The following is a 25,510-nucleotide window of genomic DNA, read 5'->3' as shown; positions in this document are numbered from 1 at the left end:
ACCTCAAACTTAGAGTTAGTACTTTTCAGTCAATGTCTCTGCCAAAAAGTATATTCTTCAAAGTATGTTCTTGTCCAAGTTTAACATGACTTATTTTCTAAAAAAAAAAAAAAAAAAAAAAAAAATCAAGCATGCTTTACAGCACACTCACGTAGATAGAGACCGTGGTGGCTTATTTATTTTTATGTGTAATGCTGTATCTCTAAATACCAACATTTTCATCAGAATAAACGTAGTCCTATGAAGTTAAATTTCATGCATGGCAGAAATGTTGCCTCAACTGAGTAAATATTGAAAGGAGCAATTCTACTTTTTGACAGAAAGTGTTCAATGTGTTTGGTCATCAAATTTGACTTGGTATTCCAAAGGGTATCCAAATGTTTTTGGCAATATCTCAAAGCTCTTACAAATCTCCCAGCCAGCTGTGGCTTTGATGGGCAATTGCTTCACCTGGCAGGAAGTTTTTCTAGTTAATTCACCTTTACTGAGAGTTCCATATTTTTCTCTTTCAATTTTTTCCTACATATTTAATCACAGTTATACTTGGGACCAGGAAATGCTTTACAAAGTCCTGCCTGGATAAGTAGCCTTGTTGTTCTCATGACACTGGTATGTCTTGATTCTAATTCTAACTGGATTCATCTCATTCGATATTTTTCATCTCATTCAATATTACCTATTTCATCACCCAACTTCTATGAAGAATTTAGCAACTGTGAAAAATGCTCAGAATTAAGATGCTCTCTGATTTTAAAGGAGCATTCATTACTCACACCCTAAATTACAATCTACACCTAAGTCAAATGTTACATGCAGTTAAATTTTTCTTTTGAAAACATTTTTGCAACAGTTTAGTTTCTTTGGGATGCTCCACCAAAAATCATGGACCGGTCGGTTCTCAAAAGTGTCACTGTGCCCACACCACTGCCACCGCCACAGTTTCTCCCTGTGTTCAGGGCTTCTTTTGCTTCACAGTGTCAACATTTTCCCCTTGTGGCTGTCTGGGGATGGGGTAGGTCTTGCCGCCGCTTGGTTTTCACACTGTTTTCCTTTCTGCGTTGGTTTTCACTGGGCGTCTGCCACTTCCTATGTTCCAGGAAGCCTGCTGCTTTCACTTGACTTTAATTCAGTTTATTAATATACCAAGTTTATCTGGTTTATGGACATAGACGAAGCCCTAGATAATGTCATCTGTATCTGCAGATTAGCCATATCAGATGAGAGCCTTCACTTCAGCCGGAGGTTGTCCAGAAATTCTTTTGTGCTTTGACTTTTTCTTTTGAGAGTCTGTAGCTGGAAAAAAAATCTGGGTTTGGCATATAATCATCACTTCCTTGGCTGGGGGGTCTTTTTCTTTCTTTCATCTCCGATAATGTAATGAGATCTCCATGGCTTGCTTTCTTTTTGAAATTTTCTTTTTGTCTTTGAATGCTGGCGTGCACGAGAGTTCTCCGATATTGCGTTGCCTTCCTCCTCGCACCTGAGATGCTCCGGCTCCCTCAGGTTTCTCTTTCGGAATCTCATTTCTTACATTTTGCCAGATCCAACAAGGAAGTGTTTTTGTTGTAGTCCTTCCTAAGCATAAAGTCTACGAGATGATTTTTCCCCAAAACTTTCGACATTGAAAAGGCATCAATGTCTGTGTTCTTGCAAAAATCACCGTTGGACTCTCCACTCCCACGGTTTCCAGGAGCCGGTTCAGGAAATACTCTTCCTCACTCGACAGATTTTCCACAGATCTGGAGATAACCTTTCTATGTCCAGGAATATTAGTTTATTTAAAAACAAGCAACCAAACAAACAAAAAGATGTACTCAAAACAGCAGCCAGAATTGTTCCTTTATCTTCCTCTGCTTCTCACGTGAAAAATAGCCTTCTGAGCTTGCAATTGCTATGACCCTTGGGACCAGGACATGGAACAGTAATTCACACAAATTATTTTGATGGTTTGAATGATAAACACAACTCAGGTCAGTTAAACTAATCAGCCATTGAGATGGTCAGAATAATCTGGCGGCCATTGTCTTAAGTGAAGTAACACAGGAATGGAAAACAAAATACCACATCTTCTCACTTATAAGTGGGAGCTAAGCTGTGGGTACACAGGGACACAGAGAGTGATACAACGGACATTGGAGACTCAGAAGGGGGGGGGATGGGATAGGAGTGACAGAAGAAAACTTACTAGTCAGGTACAATGTACATTATTTGGGAGACAGTATACTAAAAAACCCAGACGTCAGAACTCTACAATTCATCCATGTAGCCAAAAACAACTTGTACCACTAAATCTAGCTAAATATATTAAAAAAAAATAAAGAGTAAAAAAAAAAAGAAAGAAAAGGGTGTTCTTTCCCTACTGTGTTTTTGTCAACTTTGTCAAATCTATGTGTGTGTATATATATATATATATATATGCCTTTACCGACCCTAAATCTCCTGTCTAAGAACCAAGCCTGACCCTGAGGTTGAAGAGCAGGAGAAGGAACTGACAATAGATGTCGCCCACATTGCTGCTAACACAGCTCAGAAGCACATCCAGGGCTTGAACAAAATGTGCCCAAGTCTTCCGGAGAAAATCAGCAAAGAGGAGCGAGAATGAGAGAGTGGAGATCTCCAGCGGGACAAGCAGACCTCTAACCCTGCAGACGCCAATGCCTTGGTGGCAGCTGTTGCCTCTAGGAGGGGCTGTCCCATTGGAGACCTCCAGGTAGCGGCGGTCCCGGCCAGCCAGGAGCTGGGGCGAGCTTTGCAGGAGCCTCGGGGTGACGGCAGGTGCAGATGGCAGGAGCTCCAAGCCTGCAGCAGCCACGCTCAGGGAGTGCAGACGGCTCGGGCAGGTCAACGAGGGAGAGTGCCGAGTGGAATAAAAACCAACATCTCGTCGGCTCCCACGCATCCCGACCAGCGGCGAGTGTGGCCGGCGACCTCCGCCCCCAGGTGCTCTTTGCAGAGTTGAGCAGTGAAATTACCTTTGTCCAAGGCCCACCTAGGTGGGCACAACGAAAAGAACACGGGCTTCCAGCAACAGACAAATGAATCCCAGCTCTACCACGGACTGGCCGTGTGACCTTGAGCAAGCGACTTAATTTTTCTGAGCCTGTTTTCTCATTCGTGAACGGTGGTGATACCACCCCATAGAGTTGTTGTGCGGATTAAAATGAGAAAATGAATGTAAAGCACTTAGCACAGTATCTGAAATAGTGGGCATTCAATAAATGACGGTTTCTACAGCCAAAAAAAAAAAAGAGCTTAAACCTGTGTGGTGCTCACTCAGTGCTACACATCCGTCATCTCATTTAATCCATCAAATAACTCCGTGACACAGGTCGTGACACAGGTGTCGTTACCGTGAGGGTGCAGAGAAAGGCAGAGAGATTCGCCCAAGATCACAGCGTCGGTAAGTAAGGGAGCCAGAAGCTGAATCCAGATCTTCGGAGTAAAGGTCTCTGTGACATTAATACTTTTTCCCGTTTCCCTACTTCTGAATGTTCTCAGGAGAATGATTTGAGAATATGTAGGATCGTCATGCGTGCTCCTATCAGATAATATATGTTAACTGGCCAGAGTGATGCAAAGAAAGAAAAAAAAAAAAAAAAGCTTTTCCTAAAAGCGAGTGCATTTCAAAGTGGAGGAAAAAAAAGAGACATGACGATATGCTTCACCTTTTGCAAACGTCTTTCGTTGGCAGCTCTGAGGAAGCACGTGACAAATTAGTTTCGAGTTCTCACTGAGATTTGGGAGCCCGAGAAAAGGTAGGGGAGAAAATAAACTAGGCAGACAACCAAACTTGTCATATTTTATGTTTTCATATTTTTAATATTCTGTTTTCAGACGCACTCAAATTCGAACATTGATAAATCATTTTAAAACCCAACAGGAATGTTATTAAATTATGAAAAAACATAGTCGATAGAGATATGCAGATAATTACTATGATTTTTTTTTTTTCTTTTTTTGCCCTGATCCACTGTCAATAACTTATTCCAGTGGTAGAAGCCGACATTTACTTTCTTACCTTTTTTAAACTCCTGGGTTTCGGCTGAAGTTCAGTTTCCAGGAAATCTCTCCCCGTCTGGGGTCACTATGTACCACGGCCTCAAATTCCTCCCGAGTCCCTTGCCCGTGTACACAGTGACACAACTCACTGTCTGTTCAGGCTGGGTTAGTGGACAGTGCCCATGTGACAAAATTATATCCCTCCGAAAGGAACCCGAAGGTGAGAGAACAGATATTAGCCACTCGTGGATGGGATTTAAAGTAGGAGACCGCGGGAGCCGGCTGGCCGGAATCACAGCTTGGCCTGCAGGCTCGGAGCAGTTTGGCATTTTGGTCTCTGGTATCTGTCGTGCTCCTTTTTCAAGAGTGCTGAGACACAGAAAATATAAAACCAAGTCCTTTTGTCCAGGAAGGCAGCCCAGCTGTTTCTTACACTGAGAAGTTTAAACAGAAAGGCATAAGGTCAGGATACTGTAATCATCACTTCTTGAGGGGGAATAAAAAAAGGAAGCTGTTGGTCGAGTATAAGTACCTTGACAAGCCTAAAAGGACTGAAGGAATAAAATGTACTAGTAAATAGAGCTATACTGAGATTCACTTTTGGTTAATGAAACTAACAGGTTTGACTGTATTTTTTCCCCCGGAATGTTACATTTAAACACCTGAATATTTGCTATTTCGCCCAATATCACACATTCCTTCTCCCACACTGAGGAGACCACTGTACCTTAGAGAATCGGGACTCTCTGTTGTCCACTGTGACCGTTTTTTGAGCTTGTTTATCAGCGACACAGACACGCTGCAAGGCCTTCAGTGAGTTTAGGACCACAAGTGTGTGTGTGGTGCAAAAAAAGACCTCACCATGCAATTTAGCACATTCCAAAAAAGGAACAAAAATCCTGAGAGAAGGCATTCATGACAGTAAAAATTATAGTTGGTGAAACTTGGCTGAATTGGCTGAGACATTCATCTTTCTAAAAAGATTTGCCTCATGGATTGGGGTTAAGTTCAGCCCTGAAAGGACCCATTTGAAATCATGTTCTTCCATCTGGTCAAGGTCAAACCACCCCGAATTAACTACACACAAGCGCTGTTTTTAGTCTTTCAACATTTGATTATTATATAGCAAGGGTTCACATCCTTTTGAAGCACAATTCTTTATAGTTGCAATATGGGCAATAAGCATTGGAATAAATGAAGTGAATTTCCTGGTTAGATAAAATATCACCCAGGATCAATTTTTATTTCAATGTTTATGGAGAATCATGCTCATATGTATTAGACTAGTTTTGTGCTTTAGAAATCATAGTGTCCTGAATGTAATTACTTTTAAATAATGGTAACCCGAAAGCACAGCAAGATAGTAAATACCTTAAAGAATAACCTTCCGGATTGTGATTACTGTGACTCTAGGGCCCAAGACATAGAACACGAATAATGTTTATTTATGCCTCAGTCTACCTCGTATCTCTTCCTAGTTCTTACTATATAAAATCGGGGCTTTGAATACAATTGGCACTAACTGGGCGGAAGTTGACAAGAGAGGGCAAGACATTCAAGATGCTGGGTAGGAAATCTAAACTCTGTGGCATCAGGTTTAGCGATTCCAGGCTGGATCTGAGCGAGGAAGGAGGTGAAGGAACCAGTGATGGAGAAGTGGCTGGAGAAGGGGCCACAGGAAAAGAGAGGCCGGAAGACCAAATCAGAGACGAGATCTTTAGCTAAAGGCACAGAGAGACCTGGCACAGGGCCAGGTACGGAGGCGATGTAGGATAGCAAACATGGCGCTTCCAACTTTTACACGCGTCTTCAGGGTGATTCCTTAAAAGTGTAAGCTCCCGTAGAACAGCGGCTATTTTTTAAATGCGACAGTTAATGGATCAAGACTTTCAAAGCTCTTTCTAATTTTAATCACAGTCTGTGTTCCAGCCAACTGCCTTGCTTATGGATCCCTGCTGAACTATTTCCTCCTTCACGTTTCTGTAGTTTTCTTCATACTGTCCTCAATCTGGATACCGTGTCGTCCAACAGAACCGTTTTCTGTTGCTGGAATGTTCTATAGCCGCACGGTTCAGTACAGAGGACACTAGTCACAAGTGGCTAAAGACTAATATATCGGACAGCGTGCGTCTAGAATCTCCTTCCCTGCTTCCAAATCTGTTGAAATTCTACTCTTTTCCTTTCGACGTCCAACATAGTCGGTGTTCCACCTAGAGCCTCTCAGATCTCTAGTGCTGTTTCCGTGTGCCTTAGATGTTTATCTGTCATACCATAGACTCTTTCAAATTCAGTGACGGTGGGCAGCCCGTCTTTGAAAGGAAACATACCGATATAAAAAATGACTCATATACTCACTATGACAATGATGATACTTTTTGACTTATATGAGTTCTTCAAACGTCAGCGTCTTTAGAAACTCACCTAGGGATAATTCAGACACATCACTGAGATGAATCAGTGAAGCACATACGACAGAGAGAAAAAAGCCACGTCCTTCCCCTCCTTTGTGGATCACAAATGAGTAAAACATACACCATGTTGACTAGCTTGTAGCTATTTGGAAATAAACAACTGAGGGCACTCAATAATACTTAAAGGAGCAAATATGTTTAATGACAAGGAAAAAAATGGGTTACAGGATAATAAATTTAAAAAATATATATATGTGCATAGGAAATAGAAAAATAGAAAAAAAATACGAGAATCTTACAAATGACTGGCTCTGCATGGTGAGATTTTTTTGGGTAGTTTCTATTTCCTTCTTCACGCTCTGTTGAATTTTCCATATTTCCTACAGGGAATAGGTACAGTTTTTGAACTCAGAAAAAGAATATTTTCTAAAGTCTCTAGCCATAGCCCCATCTTCCTAACTCTTGCCTACTCCAAAATCAGCAACGATAATCCCAACAACAGGTTTATGTGCAGAGGAACCAAAATGAAAATAGCAGAGTTGCTTTGCTCATTGATGGCAATTGCAGAGTAAGTTTGCAAGTAAAGCTTGATCTTATGAGTCGGGAAAACTCAAGCAATGGCTTGTGCTAAAGATGTGAGCAAATACAAGCCATGAGGAGACAGGGTGAGTGCCTGATTGGATTCTTTCCTCACCGACTCTCACAAGCCCATGTCTTTATGACAGAAGGCATTTAGTCAGCATTCAAATGCCTCATGTATTTGATTATTAGGTTATTAGATTTTTTAGAAATTTACAAATTAATTTGTTTAAAAGAACTGAACTGACCACACTGTGCTTGAGTCCACCATGTAATTATTTCTTAAGCAGACTAAAATTATTAAATCATAATACCTTTTGCAACAATCTGGATGGAACTGGAGACCATTCTCCTAAGTGAAATGTCTAAAGAATAGAAAAACAAGCACCACAGATATTCACTATTAAACTGAAACTAACCGATCAGCACTCGTGGGCACAGATGGAAATAAAACTCTAGGGAAATGGTGCGGGTGAGAGTAGGGAGGAGGATGAGGGTGAAATCACACCTCATGGGTACAATGTGCGCTACCTGGGTGATGGGCACACTTACAACTTTGACTCAAGCAGTACAAAAGCAATCCATGTAACCCAAACCTTTGCACCCCTGTAATATTCTGAAATTAAAAAAAAAAAAATGCTAAAATATAGGAAGGAAAGAAGGATGGGTAGGAGGAAGGGAGGGAGGGAGGAAGGAAGTCAGGACGGAAGGAAGGAATCAAAGAATCTCTACTGACGGAACTGCTCAGATTTTTCAAGGAAATACCACAAGTTCTCTCCCTTCGAAATTCACCTTTGGCAATAAAATAATTTAAAAAACAGACCTGACCTCAACCTCACTATGTGGAGAAAGAGGTGATCGAGAAGGCACAAGGTTTTCAGGTGAGCTTCCTGTTAGACTCCTGTCTAAAAGAAAACATTCAACGTGCATCTCAATATTTCTTTTTAGAATGCGTTCATCTTTATTTCCACACATTATACACATAACAGCACTAAGAAATCAGTAGGGCGGATATTATTATCCTGAATTTACTAAAATAGAATCTGAAACCACGGCTCAGTCCTCTTGGTGCCAAGCTGCTTTTGAGCACAGCCCTCCCGAACTCAGATTCCAAGCGCTTTCCCACCGATACGGGCTTAAACGCCGGAGGGATGGTCTGCACTCTACAAGCTCAGAGGAGGTAATATTCCTTTGCCACCCTAGGAAACTGCTGGGTACCCTGCCCTCCTGAGAAATTCCCCAAGGCTCTTGGCAGAAATGCTTCAGCCCTGAGTACAGAACGGGGGAGCGACACCCCGCTTGCTCGTGCATCCTCCCTGCGTCTGGGTGGTCTTCAGGGGGAGCCCCCAGAGGAATACCGAGTAGAACCAGCACTGCCGTGCCACCCACCCGATGCCTAGTGTCAGCGCCCAGCCAGCTAAAGCACATTTGCCATCCCAAAATCATCAAAACAAATTCATGGCATTGACTCGAGGGAAATCAAGTTCCACTTACAGGCCTAGTGGCAGAAACAGCTGTTAAAATGTATTAAATTGGAAGCCACTGGAGAGTCGGGTTCGCTCGCAGAAGATTCCAAGAGCCCAGTCTCTGTACTGCCACACCCCACCCAGGGGACACACAGAAGCAGGCAGCTGCCTGTCTCCGCCTTCTAACTGCCCTCTGCACCCGACCTCTTTAGATGAAAACTGGAAAACTGGATTTAATTCCTGGACGTGTTCCAGATGCTAAGGTTCGTTATGCACGGACTCCCACATCACCTGGTTGCTCTTATGACCTCCCAACATTCTTCCCTAGGCTTGGTTTCCTCTCAGAGTTGTGGTCACCAGCTCAGGGACTGGCCCCTGGGAATATTAGCTTTGGGCCTCCAGTGACTCCTGCCTCCCCTAAAGAAGGTAGACCCCTGTTATTTTCTTCTCGACACCGGCTGAGGCTGTAGTTTTTTTTTTGTTTTGTTTTGTTTTTTAAGAAAATATTTTATATTTATTTATTTTTATGTTTTCTGGCCCACAATTTATTTTTTTTATTTTTTATTTATTTATTTATTTATTTTTTAATTTCAGCTTATTATGAGGGCACAAAAGTTCAGGTTATAGTTTTCTATCTGTCCTGACCTGTGACTTTGCTCTTTTTCTCCCTCGGGCATTTCACACATCGAATTCCACCTCTCCCTACGTTGGAAATGCCGCTCAGACAATATTGTCACGATGATGCTTCGACCCAGGCTCACACGATCATGTGTTTGATGTGCCTCCTGGTAGCCCCACTGGGCGCTAGAAGGGAAGGAAAACCCGACATGCGTCGAATTTCCAGGCTGTGTCAGGTATGTGTCTAAGACCTTCCCCGCGTGTTACTCATTGCACATAATTTATGCGGCGGTTTGCAGCCCGGAGCCAGTCACCCTGCGGTCTGTGTCAGCCCTTCCCAGGGCCCGGCCACGTAGAACTCAGCTTAATTTAAGTACCCCTCCTTCCTGCAGTGCCTGCTCTCACGCCATCCCGGTGACCCTCGAGTCACCTCCTCTGCCCCTGCTGCCACCATGGCCATCCTCAGAGCCCACGCCAGCCCTCCCTCCCCCTGCTGTCCTATTTTCTTCCCAATCTTCCTGCAGCGAAGCTCTGACCCCAGTCAAGCGAGTTCTACCTGAGAGGCACCTGCTCCTTCAGAGTCCAACACGGACCTCGCTGGGGTGGAGAAATTGCGAGGGGAACCAAACTTCCAACATTCCCATTGTTTGTATGAAACTGCATCCACCTGTTTCGAATCAGTGCATCCGTTAAGCGAACGCGATTCTCCCAGCAGAATAAACAGGAGTAGACGTTGCCCTATCACACAGGTTCTCAGAGCTTTTCTTCTCTTCCCAGCCTTCCACGTTTTCTTTCCAAGGGGCAAGAGGAGCGCTAAAAGATAAGGTTTTAAAATACGATCGAGTGTGCCTCAAAAGATTAGGGAATAAGGGTAAAATGAATGAACAGAAACATAAGCAGCCCTGAGGAGACCCTGTGAGGTGCCGAGAAAACAGCAGAGCCCCGATTTCTCCCTCCCTGCACGGATCCGCCACATACGTTTCCGAGGTAGCGTTTCAAGGTCTGGTATGTTGCATTGCCTCCGTTTCTTTTTACACCCTGAATTCGCAAGCACAAAAGCTGTGAAAACAAGATCTATTTTTGCAACAGGACTCCTGGTATTAGGTGTTGGGTGAGACTCTCTGCCTTTTTAAATAACCCTGGCCCTGGCTGAGGAAAAAAGGTACTAAGTTCCTAAAAGACCTGTGAGAAGTTGGATGCAGCCTCCCCTCCAGGGTCTGAGGTGTTAGGACGAAGCATCTCTCCTCCCCCTCTCTCCCCCGCCCCCCAACACTGTCAGAGGAAAAACAAACGGGAGCCACAAAGACTTCATCTTCTTAGGGAGTACAGTGGGTGTGTTTTTTTTTTTTTTTTAATAAAAAAGGAACTATTTCCTCCCTGCAGCTCCCCCTACTGGAAAAGGGGGACTTTTCCCTCCCTGAATCCCAGGGAGGGCAGCCCCATGAGATTTCTGGTAAGGTGCAGGGTGACCGCAGGATGCTTGACGTTTCGGTCCTTGGTTACAGTTCTGCTTAGGAACGGGGCTGGCCTGTCTGCCCAATGCCACTCAAGGAACATGGGACGCAGGGAGAGGGATGTGGGGGGATGCCTAGTGGAGAGCCGGGCCCAGGGACTGTCTCCCATCCCCCAGAGCCCGGCCCCTGAGAGGTCCCAGAGGCTGATCCCAGGGACGGGGGCTGTGGAGGGCACACAGGGCCTGTCCTCTCGCTGGGAACCACAGCAACACGAGCACAAAGGGAACACAGCAGAGAAATGCTAGGTAGGGCCTGCCGCCAGCCGTGTATGAGAATGTGGTAAGAATGAAGACATTTTAGCCCTTACGTATCCTTATATATCAGACTATAAAGTAATGACCCACGTACGTGCTTCATAAACATCTCTCTGAAACTGATTTCAAAGAGGCTTCAAATCCGATTTGAGTGATGACAGCTAAGTGGAACACGGACATCACTTTCCGCAGTGATAATTCTGAAAGCAAATACATTTGGGTAGACCTATGTTGCTGCTCCCATTCGAAAGAATTTCTCTCGGTACTGTACAGACTCAGCTCTCGTGGATTGTCGCGTAACTGAAGTGGCCGTGATGTTCCCACCCGTCGGGAGGACTCCTCACGAGGGGGACTCTCGTCATCCACTTTTGCCCTCCTGTGTTCGTGGACCGCGGGCAGCCGTGCACTGAGAAATGCTTGAGGACAGGATCTCCTGGGAGGCTACACACACCTGATTTGGAAAGTCTGCCAATTCCTGTGGTATAAACGCTTCCACCGTAACTAACTCCCGGCTGACAAGGTGACGCCACTACACGTGGAGTTAGGAAGCACCCGGCAGGTGGGGATGCTTGTAGAACGTGCTCTTCCTTTGTACCAGGAGTTAGAGTATCACTCGCACTTGGAGGAACAGTTGTTCACACCTCTGCAAAGGAAAGAAGATCGCAGTCGAAACGTTGGTAGAGTTTGGTTTTTGTTTTCTTCCCTAAAGAGGAAGGTGTTGCCCTAAGCGGACAGAACGGCATACTAGTGGCAAGCCACAGAAGCCCAGAGACCCTTTACAGCTAGCAGTTTCTCAAATGAGATTTCTGCACGGGCCTCTGAGGTCCCATTCTGCATACATTCAGATCTCAGCTGCAGCCCAGGTGGAGCTGAAAATGACCAGGGCCCAATTCCAGCGCCTCTCAGAGAATGAAATAAAAAGATTGTGACCAGCCCTGCTCTCTCTTTCTTAGAGGAAAACTCCAAAAAATCATACTGTTTTCCATAAAAAACAAAACAAAAAAAACTGACAGCATGACCTCGATTTCACATCCTTATTAACAATTCAAGAAGAAGAATTTTGCAGTCCTCTGCGAGTAGAAAAATCGATCACTGGCCAAATTCAATTATACGATGAACTAAGGCCAAGTCCATTTAAAAAAAAAAAAAAAAAAAGCACAGCAAAGAGTTTCTGAATTTCCACCCAGAACTTTTACAGAAGACTCACTTTGATTGCGATTTGCTACCTTTGCACACTCCAGTTCTGCCCTTGTGAGGTTCGGTGAGCAGCACGAGGTCACCCAATGAGGTGGCTGCGGGAAGACCTTCTCCACTCCCTGCCCAGCTCCAGTCGTGCCATTTTAAAATAACTAGAACCTCAGTGTGAAGCTGGAATTCAGAGGCCTTGCTATTTCCCTGCTGTATTAAATAGAGGAAGAGGCTGTTAGAATGGTTTTATTTTAAACCCATTCTAGGTATAGGTGATATAATATAGTCCCTCATCACAAAAGGGATAGGTCAAAATTCCTGTACCGTATTGACTGATGTTTTTCACTTGTCCTAATGCATTCTCCTCTTTGTCATAACAAAAAGCAGGAAGGAAGGAGAGGGAGGGACGGAGGGAAGGATGGACCAAGGTGTGCTAGACTGGCCCCAGGGGAATCAGCTCATGTTTAAAGAGTGTCTTCCATCATGCAGAGGTGGAAACAATCTCTGCCATGTGTCACAGAGCCTCCAATCCAATGTTGCACAGAGGGACAAAGAAGAAAACGAACCAGGAAGCCTAAGCGCTTTGAGACGCAAGCAGGCAGAATGTGCCTTCAAAGCTGAAAGCCCAGCTCTGACCATGGTGACAGTGGTACCTACCTCGGAAGTCACTTCCTGCCTTAGCCTTTCCAACAGCTCTCTCTCTCTCTCTCTCTCTCTCTGTGAACCTGCTGGACAGACAGTGGCCAGCCGGGAACTCCAGCAGGAGAGTGAGATTCATCTTGGCACGCACGGCTTTAGAGGACTGGCCCCGTTTGGAAAATAGATGACCACCAGACACTCAAGGAACTTCCATAATTGTGAGCCAAAGTAGGACAGCCGCGAGCAGGACGGGGCAGCAGGACTATTTTAAGAATTCCCTGAAGCACAGCTTCAGATGACGAGGACAGCTTTGTCACACTGGCCTGATGAGGCTGTGTTTTGAAAGACCTTAGGCTGACACTGCAAACTCAGACAGAGCGAGGAACAGACACTGGTGCACAAGAACAGAGTGAACCCTTCCTGCCACGCTGACTCAAGCCATCAGTCTCAGTCCCTGGCATCCTGGGATCGATAAGTCCATGCGTGCAAGTGATCTGACCTGGGTAGAGGAATTCATTTGGAATAATTTGCCCCGGTAACATACGTAGCAGGCAACAGGTCAATATAGAAAGAACTGTTACAGATTCTTTTAAGCAGAACTACAGTCAATGGCTGTATTCTTAAAAAATTTCCATTTAAATAGTGACCAAAGACATAAAAGTTATACCATTAATGAGATATCAATTTTTACCAATTCAAGATTTTTTTAATGATAATATCCAGTACTAGGGGAGATGGCAGGAAAACTGAGATTCGCATACATTTTCTATTTATTAAATATTTATTGAGCACATACCCCATGCCAGCCACTATTCTAGATGCCAGGGATATATTAATGATCATATCAAGCAACATCTTTGTCTTCGTAGAACTTACATTCTAGGAAAGAAGAGAAATTAATACATGATTAAAATAATTTCGGTGGTGATAATCCTATAAAAAGTAAGACAGAGTAATTGGATAAACAGGCACAGGAGAGACGTCTATTTTAGACCCGTTGAGGAAGACCTCTCAGAGGAGATGGTATTTGAGTCACGCAGGGAGTGTGAGAGAAATTCTAGCTCTAAAAACATATGTTAAGGAAACAACATGTTTAAAAATATTTAATTGTGAGGATGTTAATTGCACTCTATTTTATTGCTTTTATTATTTTTAATGACATAATAACTGTACACCTTTATGGAGTGAAGTGGGAGATTTGATACCTGTATACATGTGTAGTGATCAAATCAGGGTAATTAGCGTATCCATCACTTCAAACGTTTATCATTTCTTTTTGTTGAGGACATTCAAAATATGCTCTGCTAGCTATTTGAAAATGTACAATAAATTGTTAATTGTGGTCACCTTATAGTGCTATAGAACACTAGAATATGCTTTTCCTGTCTCGCTGTACTTTTTGCATCTTTTAGCCAACTTTTGGCTGTTCTCCCCTCCCCCGCTCTCCTTCTCACCTCTAGTAATCACACCTCGACTCTACTTCTGTGAGATCAATCTTTCCGTGCCTGGCTTACTTCACTCAGCATGATGTCCTCCAAGCTAATCCATGTTGTTGCGAATGGCAGAATTTCATTTTTTATGGCTACATAGTATTCCGTGGTGTATGTATACCATATTTTCTTTATCCATTCATACGTTGATGGATAGTTCGGTTGATTCTGTGTCTTGGCTATTGTGACTAGTGCTGCAATAAACATGGGAATGCCGATATCCCTTTGACATACTGACTTCCTTCCCTTTGAATATATGCTCAGGAGTGGGATTGCGGGATCATACGGTAGTTCTATGTTTAGATTTTTTGAGGAGCCTCCATACTGTCCTACATAATGGCTGTACTAATTTATATTCCCACCAAGCGTGAATAGGGTTCCCCTTTCTCTGAATCCTCGCCACCATTTGTTATTTTTTGTCTTTTTGATGATACCCGTTGTAACGGGTGAAATCTCGTCGTGTTTTTTATTTGCTTTTCACTGACGACTAGTGATGCTGAGCTTTTCTGCAGATACCTGCTGGCCAGTTGTATGTCTTCTTTTGGAAGATGTCTGTTCACCTCAGTGGCCCATTTTTAAATGTGATGGTGATGTTTTGCTGTTGAGTGGTTTGAGTTTTTTGTATATTCTGGATATTCATCCCTTGTCAAACGAACAGTCTGCAAATATTTTCTCCCATTCTGCAGGTTGTCTCTTCACTCTGTTGATTGTTTCTTTGGGCTGTGCAGAGGCTTTTTGCTTTTGTTGCCTGTGCTTTTGGGGGGGGGTTTTCTCCATAAAATCTTTGCCCAGACCAATGTCCTAAGGCATTTTCCCTATGTTTTCTTCTAATAGTTTCATAGTTTGGGGTCTTGCACTGAAGTCTTTATTCCATTTGGAGTTGATTTTTGCCTGGTAAGAGATAAGCGGATTTTCCTTTCAGCTATTTACTGACTTCTATTTTCTCTCTCTCTCCTTTTCATTTTTTTTTTTTCTTTTGAACCTCATATGGCGACCCAAAATGTTGTGAGCAAAACAGAATGTCTAGACTTTGGTGATGGTATATACAAGCTCTAAATTCTAATATATATTTTCATTTCAATCAAACAAAACACTGAATTCCATTCAGTTGTCTTCATTTAGAGCTATGAAGGCATTTTTATTTAAATTTAAATTTTTATTAAAATTATTTAAATTTATTAAACAGGAAAATTCTACGTTTTATTTACTATACTCTGTAGTAAGTACTACAGGAATGTCAGTTGGAGATGGCTATTTTCTTATCGGTATAAATCATGTCTAGAAGAAAAAAAGCTTAAAAGAAACTTCCAAATGCAAAACAATAACAGCAAAGCATTTCAGATTCTGTTAGGAGGAGAAGGATAGTGCCCTGTCTGTTAAAAGTTTTATGCTAATGTAGGGTATAGCTTATCAAAAAGAACTTTTCTTTCCCCCAGAGGCAGGGTCTTGCTCTGTTGCCCAGGCTGGAGTACAGTGGTGCAATAGATCATAGCTCACTGCAGCCTCAAACTCCTGGGCTCAAGCGATCCTCCTGCCTCAGCCCCCCAAGTCGCTGGGACTACAGGAGAGCACCACCACGCCCAGCTAAATTGGTTTTTTTTTTGTTTGTTTGTTTTGTTTTGTTTTTTGTAGAGACAAGGTCTTGCTATGTAGCTCAGGCTGGTCTTGAACTCCTGGCCTGAAGCAATCCTCCCACCTCGGTCTCCCAATGTGCTGGGATTACAGGCACGAGCCACCGTGCCTGGCCCGAAAGGAAGTTTTTATTAGTTTCAGTTGCTAGCTAATGATTATGAGCATTGTCACCTTGTTTTACTATGTTGCTATTTCGGAATGATGTTGCAGTTTGTTCCATTAAAACAAAATCTGCCGCGTTATCTTAAGTCAAGGTCAAGGCAAGGAACATCAGGTTTAGAAGGAAAAGGATGATTGCCCATTCCTTTCAGCAGAAACCATCTTTCTAAGGACACAGACAGTCTCAAAACCATCTCAAAAAATTTTTAAGTGGATGGGATATAAATAATAAATAGAGTCTGCTATGGAAAATACCAGGCGAGTTAGCCTGGCTAGCTAATGCAACACCAGGCTCTGCACTTAGAACCAGTGAAATGGAAGAGTCAAGAAGGTGGTAAATGACACATCTTTAGATCACTGTGTGACATGCCCCCATCTTGCCTTGAAATGGCCATCAGCTTCTGTATCAAATAGCTAAGTTACAAAGGAAAGACACACTGTTCCCCATGTGGTCAGGGAACCTCACGCAGGACTCCAGCCGACACAATGTTTCGGTCCCTATGGTTTTATCCCTGAGCCCTGAGACATAGCTCTGCTTTGCCAAAAGGAATGAACTTTCAACAACTTAAAAAAATAAGTTTCTGCGGCTTACCTCGTTGAAGAGCACATTCAGTAGCAACCTTCCAACACCCACAGGTGTTAGAGCCACACATTCTTGAATGTGTTCAGGTCCTATGTGCTTTTCTGATTTTTAAAAACTTCTAACCACCTCTGCAATGCATCTAATAAGAGGTCTTCTTTGACTGCCTCTAAAGTCCAAATCTGCATTTCTTCCAGATCTTGTCCGAGGCAACTTCTTTTAATAAGAGACGAAGTCAGGGAGGTTTCGATTTGACGTTGAGAGTAATTCAGGTTAATTTGTTTATTTTTAAAGGGTACCCTCGGAGCATGACTTTACCTCACTCGCAGTTTATTGCCAGGCAGGGTTTTGCCCGTCTGCCTTTAGGCCCGGGGTGGAAGGAAATGAGAATGAGGTCTGCTGTCTCCCTCCTGCATCTCCCAGAATACTTGCTATCACAAACTAGACTCAGGGTTCTCCTTTCGCCCTGTTAGTGGTAGTATTCCACAGAGCAACAAAGTCATTGCACCATTCACGTCATCACTGATACAAAGGTTGCTGTAGTTAAAACAAAGAGACCCCCACGTAGGCAGATGAGGGGGACTGTGTCAGCCTCCCGGGAGACTTGGAAGTGTTAAGCTCAGCTTACAGAAAATTCCCACCCTGGCGTGTAGGATCTGCAAGCCCTAGAGCTGTTGCTATGCCAAGTTCAAGTCCAGGAAACTCACGTCGCTTTCCACCTGCTTGAGTACGTTCTCCTTCACTTTTAAGTAATGCCAAGGGCCTCAGGGAAATGTGTTTTAACCCCACTTACACCCAAACACAGATGTGGCTTGCTAGACACTTCTATTCCTAGAACCTTTCTGCCTGCAGGATTCCTCCGGCCAGGATCCTCCAAAGCTGCCTTGCTTTGCCATTTAAGTGTGTGCTATTTAGTCATTACCTTCCCTGATGAGTCTGAGAGCCTGGAAAGTGTGAGGCCACACTTGGGCGTATGTCGGGGGTTTTGCTCCTCTTCCTCTTCACCCCTCACACCGTGCTATACCCTGTGTACATGTGGGGTAAGTGTCTTTGAAATGGCTTTGCTGAATAGGACTATTGTCCTCCATAGGGAAAAATGCCTTCAGACACTCTGATTTATGACTCTCTATGAGTTTATATTCTAGCCCCATGGGCAAATTAAAAAAAAAAAAAAAAAAAAAAAAAAAAAACAGCCCAACCGTAACAAACATTTCTCCCAAGGAGTGATTAAAAACCAAATCCGAATGGACAGTCCCGCCTTACGAATGGGCCATGGAAAATATAATAGGGATAGCTCTGAGATTATTTGATTTCAGAATAATGTGCTGATTTAGAGCTGTACTAATTCATTTTCCACTTCTTATCATGTAGAGTTTATATCTGTCATTGAAGAGGGTTAATGAAATATTTAATAAGCAAAGACTAATTTTAAAAGAGATTTGCTGGCTCCATTCTATGTGAAAATAGCATTTTCTTTAAAAAAAAAATGGAATTAGACAGTATTTTACGAAAGACCCTCTGAGGCTCTTGTTTGTAAAAGAAAACAATCCGTAAGTTGTCCTGCAGCCACAGACTCTTTGTCTTCTCAGTCTGACGTTCGCGTGCCAAGCTGAGTGGTTGGTGGCGTGCAAGGTGAGTGCTGTGGCTGCATCGTCATCGTCACACCTGGGCTCTGTTGGTTTGGAAGGTGAGCGTTTCATTTCCCGCCCCACGAGCAAGCCGGTGTTCTGCCCCAGGGACAGGCGTGCTTCCTGAATGATGGGGAGAAGCAAAAGAGTGGGTCCAGTCCATGTTCTGGAGAAGTCCTGGCGTGAGCCGTGAAGTCCCGCCTTTGTCTGCGAGGACGATCAGTTTCAGCCTCCGGTCGGACCCCGCCAGCCAGCGACGGACAGGTCTGCTGACGGCAAACCTGCTGCTACCCAGGGAGCGCCCCGGGTCGCTAACAGCCTCTCAGTCTTCAAAAAGGAACTTAACACAGAACAGTTGTGTTCTCACAGTCAGCGTGGTGCAATCCTCAGAAATACTCCATCCGTTCGCGCACACACCAGCTTCTCCCGCTACCTGCCCACACACTGACCGGCATTTTCGTTCGTCCGAGGAATCAACCAAATCCAAGACACAGAGTCTCGGGGCTATCTTGAAGCAGATCTTCACTTCATAAAGAATATTATTAAAATGTACTGATGCTATTTTGTGGCACATTGCCCCAGAGGTCTTGGCATTTTGCTGGTATAATTATGTGCAGTAAATACAGTATCCAAAACTCCCAGTGGGTATAAAATATCTCCTAAAATCACTGATGATAAATTCTCTCCTATGAAAGTCCTCCTGCAGGCACAGAAAGCTTCAGCGGCTGAATAGTGTGGTCCTTGCATGAGGCATAATGTCACGTCACATCCTATTACAAGAACTAGTGCCAGCTGAGCACGTCATACGTGCTAGATACTGTGCCGGCTGATTTTCGCATGTTATTTTATTTAATCCTCCAAACAGTCCTGGGATTTAGGCATCACTCCAATTTCTGCCAGTGGAAAATGGAGACTCAGAAAGGGTACACAAGTAATTAGTAGGGTAACACACATTCAAACTCAGGTCTTCCGAACCCAACTTCAGAACTTTTTTCACTTTGTCAAGATGCCTCTCAATGATTTATTTAGCTTCTCAAGCTCTGCAACAAAATGCCAGCGATTTCAAAGTTAGGAACCATTCACCAAAGGACCGGGCTCTGTAGAGAGAAAAGAGAATGTGCTCACTTCGTAAGTTTAAAAGCCGGGATGCCCTCTCTGCTTGGAGCCAAAGTTAAATTGGAATGTATCCGAGTCACATGCATAAAATATAAAAACAGTGTTGGCTTATGCTAATTTTTGTAAAGAGTAAATTAACAATCCACTCTTGATGTAAAACTAACGGGAAATGTCCCACTCATGTCCTGCTCTCATTTCTAGCCTGTTTCCCATGGCTTAGATAGAAGTCATGAGAAAAAGCATGTTCTTATGTCCTGGGAAACATGCAGCTCACATGAGGACTACAGGACCCACCAGGACAGAAGCCTGAGGTTGCTAAGAGCAGCTGAGAGGAGAGAATTGTGCTTGCGTTGCTTTTCCGTATGGCAAACCCCAATCCTTTTGCCTCTGAAGAGGAGGGATTACTTATTAAGTCATTTGCTTTATATCCTAGTTTTTAATCTTTCACTAGTAAGACCACTGGACAAAGTTCATCGAGATTTATTGCTATATCCGAAAGTTTCGTCAACAGGTCGTATGATGTTAGAGCCATCCAGAGTCGTCTATTTTCCTAGGTAAAGATAATAAAAATTTATGACTCTGCGTGTTTTCAGCTAAAGGAAATTGAATCGCACCCTCGTGTCCAAACAAAAGTGCTGCTGCGTAATTGAATCAAGTAAAGTGACAGTTAATTATTTTGCAACAATAACTCATCGTTGTTTAAGGATCATCACCTTTGAATTATTTTATCGAAACCAATCAGTGCGTCGTAGTTACAGACTGAGATTTCTGGTCCTCTTGGATTCACCGCCTCCTGTGAAAGCCGCCCTTCAGACACCAGGATGAGCCGTGGAAAAGAGCACGGAGATCATAAAGAAGCCTTCGACATGTGTTCAAAGGAAAGTCAAATAGAGAAAAACCTCCTCAGTGAACCACAAATCTACGAAATTTTCGAAGACAAATGTTCTCTCTCCACTTTTGAGATACGGTGCAGCACAAGGCATTTTTTTTAGATCAGTGGTTCTCAGACTTTGGAAAGCTTCATGATCCCGTGGGTAGCTGGTTTAGGATCCAGATACCTGCCTCCTCGCACCCTTGGATGTCCTGATTCAGGAGGTTTGGATAAAGCCTGCAGTCTCATTCCATTTCCAGCATTCCCTAACGCCCTTCTCAGCTTCATTCTTCTTCATAGCACCTGTCACTTTCTAAGATACTAACTAACTAAGTTATCTAATGTGTACATTGTCTCTTTGTGAGTATTCTCCCATCTGCTTTGTTTGCCAGCATGGCGTGTAGCACGCAGCGGTGTTCGAGGGGAAGGAGGACAGACAGACAGGGTGATTAGCGCTGTGATCGTCTCAAAGCCCGTTTAGTCTAGCATTGGAACCAGATGGCAATGCCAAGACCGTAATGTCCATTTAAATCCATAACAAATGGTAATGCCAGGGCTGGAACAGACTATTCCTGATTCTTTTGAGGACTGGCGCACACGTAACCCACTCGCCTCACTCGTGCCTCCTCGCCAGCTTCCCTGCCTTACCTTCTTACTCTGACCACACCAAGTATCGGGAAAACCGGGAAAAGTGATGGAAATACCGTCAAAGACTGAGATCGGAGTTCATCTGTCCCGCCTCATTTACACATGAAGGATGAAAATGTGAAGGAAGAAAATTAGAGGTAGAAAACTGAAAGAATTCTCTAGATCAATCAGTGTTGGAGGTAATTACGTGGAACTCTGCCCAGTCAGTATCTGCCGTGTTACAAGTGCTGATCAACCTTCACGTAAAAAGCCTTAATAAACTCTACGGAGTGTAATTTTTTTGGATCCACTAAAAGCAAAATATGAATTTTTTTAGATCTCTTCTTTCTAGAAAGTCTGACATGCAAATTCGCATTACCTGTAAAGGAGACCACTGTGAGAAATTTGGAAATACCAAGACACTGATAAGCTGGGAACTTGGGTCAGACTCACGTAGGACTTACGATGTCAAACTCACTCCAGGAGGCTAATGAAAGGGATCCAGGAGAAAAAAAGCAAAAATAGGACTAAATGGGGAAAGTCTTAGGCTGTGCTTTAAGTGTCATTGAACCATCTCTCAATTAACAGAGATCCAATAATTAGAATGAAACTTATGTAATGGATATTTTGTTACTGTTTTTTGGTAGGCATTTTGCTTTTCACTGAACAGATGAGCTCTATTGACTTTGGTCATAGAATAAGTTTCTATAAAGGGAAGACGATTTCCTTCCACTGACTTGTATTATAAATTGGAGAGGTATTCCCAGAGAAAAATAATAGTACAATGGTAAATGAGAATAGCGTTTCCTTTCAAAAAATTATAAACCAGGAATTACTCCCAACTTCCTTTCTCATATCCTGTAGATGACAATGTCACAGGCTGAGAGGCAGGTTTTCTAATGGGTTTGCGCCATCCATATGTTGCACAAGTAAAAATTACTTTGGAGCAACAAGTTACTTTATTTAAAGACTATTCTCTGCGCGAGTTAATCCTACCATTTATTCATTTAGTGAAGACATTTTTTATAATGCCTCATAACACCAAGCCCTGGAGGAAATTAAATAAATTAGGTCCCTGACAGTCTCTATATATGAATAGCCAGGTTTCCTCTTCTGCAATTAACACTTTAAAATTTGAAGACATTGTACCCACCATGACAGTCACTTTGCATAGTGGCTATAGTCAAGCATCATTCATTGTCCTTTTGTAAAAAGCTCCATTGGTTATTTTCTCACCATGTTGGCCACATTTACACACAAAAACATCCTCGAATGTTTCATGCGGCACCATCTTCAAATCTAAAGAAATTACCAATAATGATCAGTAACCTTAAATCTGGGCCTCGCGTGGATATTTACGTGAATTATCGGATGAGACTGTTGGAATTAAGTTCTTCATGTATATTACAAGCATTCGAGGGTAGATACTGTGTCTGCTTTGTTTTTCTAACTTCCATAGCACCAACGCAGTGTTTGAAAACTAGGCTGGGATTCACCACTCAGCATTTCAATTGTCTAGTTAATGCGTTTTTCTCTTCTAATAGAACAATGCACTCTCCTTGAAGGTAAAAATTTTCACCTTGTCAATTCTATGTGCCAGTGCCCGGTGCCTATATGCATTTATTAAATTAAGTTAGACTGAATCAGAATTTAATTTGACATCATGTTAGCACAATCCTAGAGAGCCTACCAAACAGGTAAAGCGCCGAATCATCGGGCAGTAGGACATGCACAAGGCAGATGCAAAGTCCAGCTCCGTTGCTTACGAGCTTCCAGACCTTCATAAAGCACATAATCATTATACTCCTCAGTCTCCCCAATCTAACAAGCAGATCATGATATGCTGCTGTGATTATACCCTTATCAAGTGCTAGGTGCATCCTGCCTGGCACATGATCAGCTCTTAATAGTGTTTGCTGTTACATTCCTGTTCTTTTTTTTTTTTTTTTTGAGACAGAGTCTCACTTTGTTGCCCAGGCTAGAGTGAGTGCCGTAGCGTCAGCCTAGCTCACAGCAACCTCAAACTCCTGGGCTCAAGCGATCCTCCTGCCTCAGCCTCCCGAGTAGCTGGGACTACAGGCATGCGCCACTATGCCTGGCTAATTTTTCTATATATATTTTTAGTTGTCCATATAATTTCTTTCTATTTTTAGTAGAGACGGGGTCTCGCTCTTGCTCAGGCTGGTCTCGAACTCCTGACCTTGAGCGATCCACCCGCCTCGGCCTCCCAGAGTGCTAGGATTACAGGCATGAGCCACCGCGCCCGGCCACATTCCTGTTCTTTATGCTGTAGATAAATCTCATAAGTGCTCCTAATCTGTGATTGGCCTAAAGGTTGACTTTAATCCCTAAAACAGTGAAACACAATCCCAATTGCCAGTCACAAGGCTTTTCACAAAATTGAACGTTACAATGCCATCAAAGGGTCCTGTTTTTCCTTCTAAACGTAACCTGTGATTCCTTAAAGCTAAATCAACACTGAGCAGTAAGTGACTAGTGAATTCTGACTTTTTTCTCGCCTTGCGTTTGCCTTGATCATCCGCCGTGTTCCTAGAAGCTACATGCCGGTCTTCACATCATCTCATTGGATTGTTGCCAACCATGGAAACGGACAAGTTTTATTAGCCCTCCAAGGGGACCTGATCTTCAAAGTCACAAATCTCAAGCACAGAACGTGGGATGTTGACTCTTCGGTCTCCACGGCACAGAGCCCGTTCTAGGACAGAGTCGCTGCCTTTTCTTACATTGCTTATCTCGCCTCGCTCTTCTGACCAAGGTTTCTCTCTCGAGGTGAGCTGTCCGGGGAAAACAATTGCGTGTGTTCACTCCTGAAGAGTTAAGATAAAATGATATACTGAGGCAGCTTTAAAACATGGCTGAAAATTCTTTGGCATCTTTTCAGTTGAGAAGTGGGGTCTATTATGTCTCCTGTCTTGGAATCTGGGTAAGCTCGTGACTGCTTCTGTCACTAGAGTATGACAGGGGGACACTGTTGCTTTTGAGACTGTGTCATAAAAGGCCATGTGTCTCACCTTTGTTCACCAGAGCACTCACTGAACTGCCAGGGCTGCCATGTTAAGAGGACGCCCAAGCCACATGGCCACAAGTAGACCTTCTGGTCCATAGTTCCAGGGGACGCAAAACTTGAGTCCTCCCAGCCCAGAAGGTAGACATGTGCGGGAAGGAGCTTCCGGATCATTCCGGTTCTCAGCCATTCAATTCGCCACCCCTAGCTTTCCCATTCTTCCCACGCGAGGCCCCAGATGTGAATCAGGGAACAGGAGTCCCTAATCTGCTCTGTCAAAACTCCTGGTGCCCAGAACCTGTGAGCACAATAAAACGGTTGTTGCTCTAGGTGTTACATTAGGTGTGGTTCTTATGCACCGGTAGTAGCTAGAACATTTAGCAGGAACCACAAGGGAAGCTACTGGGTTGGAAATTCAGAGAAAAAAAGAAACACTGTTTGGGCTTGTGCATGAAAGAACATTGTTGCCAGGAAACTAGACTCCAGTGCTTACTGTACGTATATATAGCATCTCCTATCTTTCTCTTTTTAGTACCAGTGAATATTTCATTTTCTTTCTCAGCCTCTGCCTCTATCTTATTGTATGATCTCGGAAGCTCTGCCAAGCACCCCCCAAATGTAAACGTCAAGGCAATTTCCCCGATTAACTCCATGTGAAATGCAGCTATGTGTGGGCAGAACATTTGCAAATAGAGAGAAGGAGATATCTCTCCTGCTGCAGGAAGGAAGGAAAAGAACGTAAGTTTCGGAAAGCCTTTTTACTAAAAGTTACTCTTTGACCCTATTCCTCGGAAATAAATGATAAGGTTTGGAAGAATAAGAGACAATAGACTTTTTAAAATACCTAGTAGAAAAGAAAGATGCTTTAGTCGTTCATCTTACCAAATTATGAACAAAATCATACGATACCTACAAGGTCCCAGATACTTCATAGTGTCTGCAATGGCCTCTTTGACCCGACGTGTCTTCACACTGTAAGTGATGCAACAAAATATTTAAGACTTAGCTATAACCATTCACAACTGGAAAGATGTGGAAACAACCCAAGTGCCCATCAGTACATGAGTGGACTAATAAAATGTGGTATATGTATACCATGGAGTTCTACTCAGCTATGAAAAACAATGGTGATCTAGCACCTCTTATATTATCCTGGATAGAGCTTGAGCCCACCCTTGGAAGTGAGGTATCACAAGGATGGAAAAACAAGCACCACATGTACTCGCCATCAAACTGGTACTAACTGATCGACACTAAAGTGTTCACATGGTCATAAAATTCACTGGGTGCTGGTCAGGTGGGGGGGGTGGGGTGGGTAAACTCACAACTAATGGGTGAAGAGTGCATTGTATGGGGGAAGGGCATGCTTGTAGCCCTGGCTTGGGCGAGGCAAAGGCATTATAGGTAACCAAAATGTTTGTACCCCCATAATATTCTGAAATTAAAAAAAAGACTTAGCTATATGCCGTATTTCTTTTTCACAATTCAAGCTAGAAAATCAAAATACCATCCATTACAAAACTAAAAGCCAGTATGATACTCACGGCTGTGAAATAAGTGAATCTCATATAAATGAAAGTAAAAAAATAATAATTAATACATTTTAGTAAAAAGCAATACGTTAATTTTTTAAAGACTCTGTAACTCCCTGTAGTGTTTCAAAGGCAGTATTTGACATAGGTCTTGGTAATGAATAACAGTTGTGATTTAGTAA

At 43.2% G+C, this 25,510-nt stretch overlaps 1 pseudogene; it reads left to right on the top strand.

Annotated features, from left to right (window-relative positions):
• The first annotated feature begins 1,159 nt into the window (after positions 1-1,159).
• On the top strand, positions 1,160-2,959 carry LOC138393925 (mediator of RNA polymerase II transcription subunit 8-like; annotated as a pseudogene).
• Positions 2,960-25,510: the final 22,551 nt, after the last annotated feature.

The sequence above is a fragment of the Eulemur rufifrons genome, chromosome 13, assembly GCF_041146395.1.
Source record: "Eulemur rufifrons isolate Redbay chromosome 13, OSU_ERuf_1, whole genome shotgun sequence".
NCBI classification, from domain to species: domain Eukaryota; kingdom Metazoa; phylum Chordata; class Mammalia; order Primates; family Lemuridae; genus Eulemur; species Eulemur rufifrons.
Note: the sequence above shows the minus strand (reverse complement) of the source record. Positions and strands in the feature narration are given on the sequence as shown.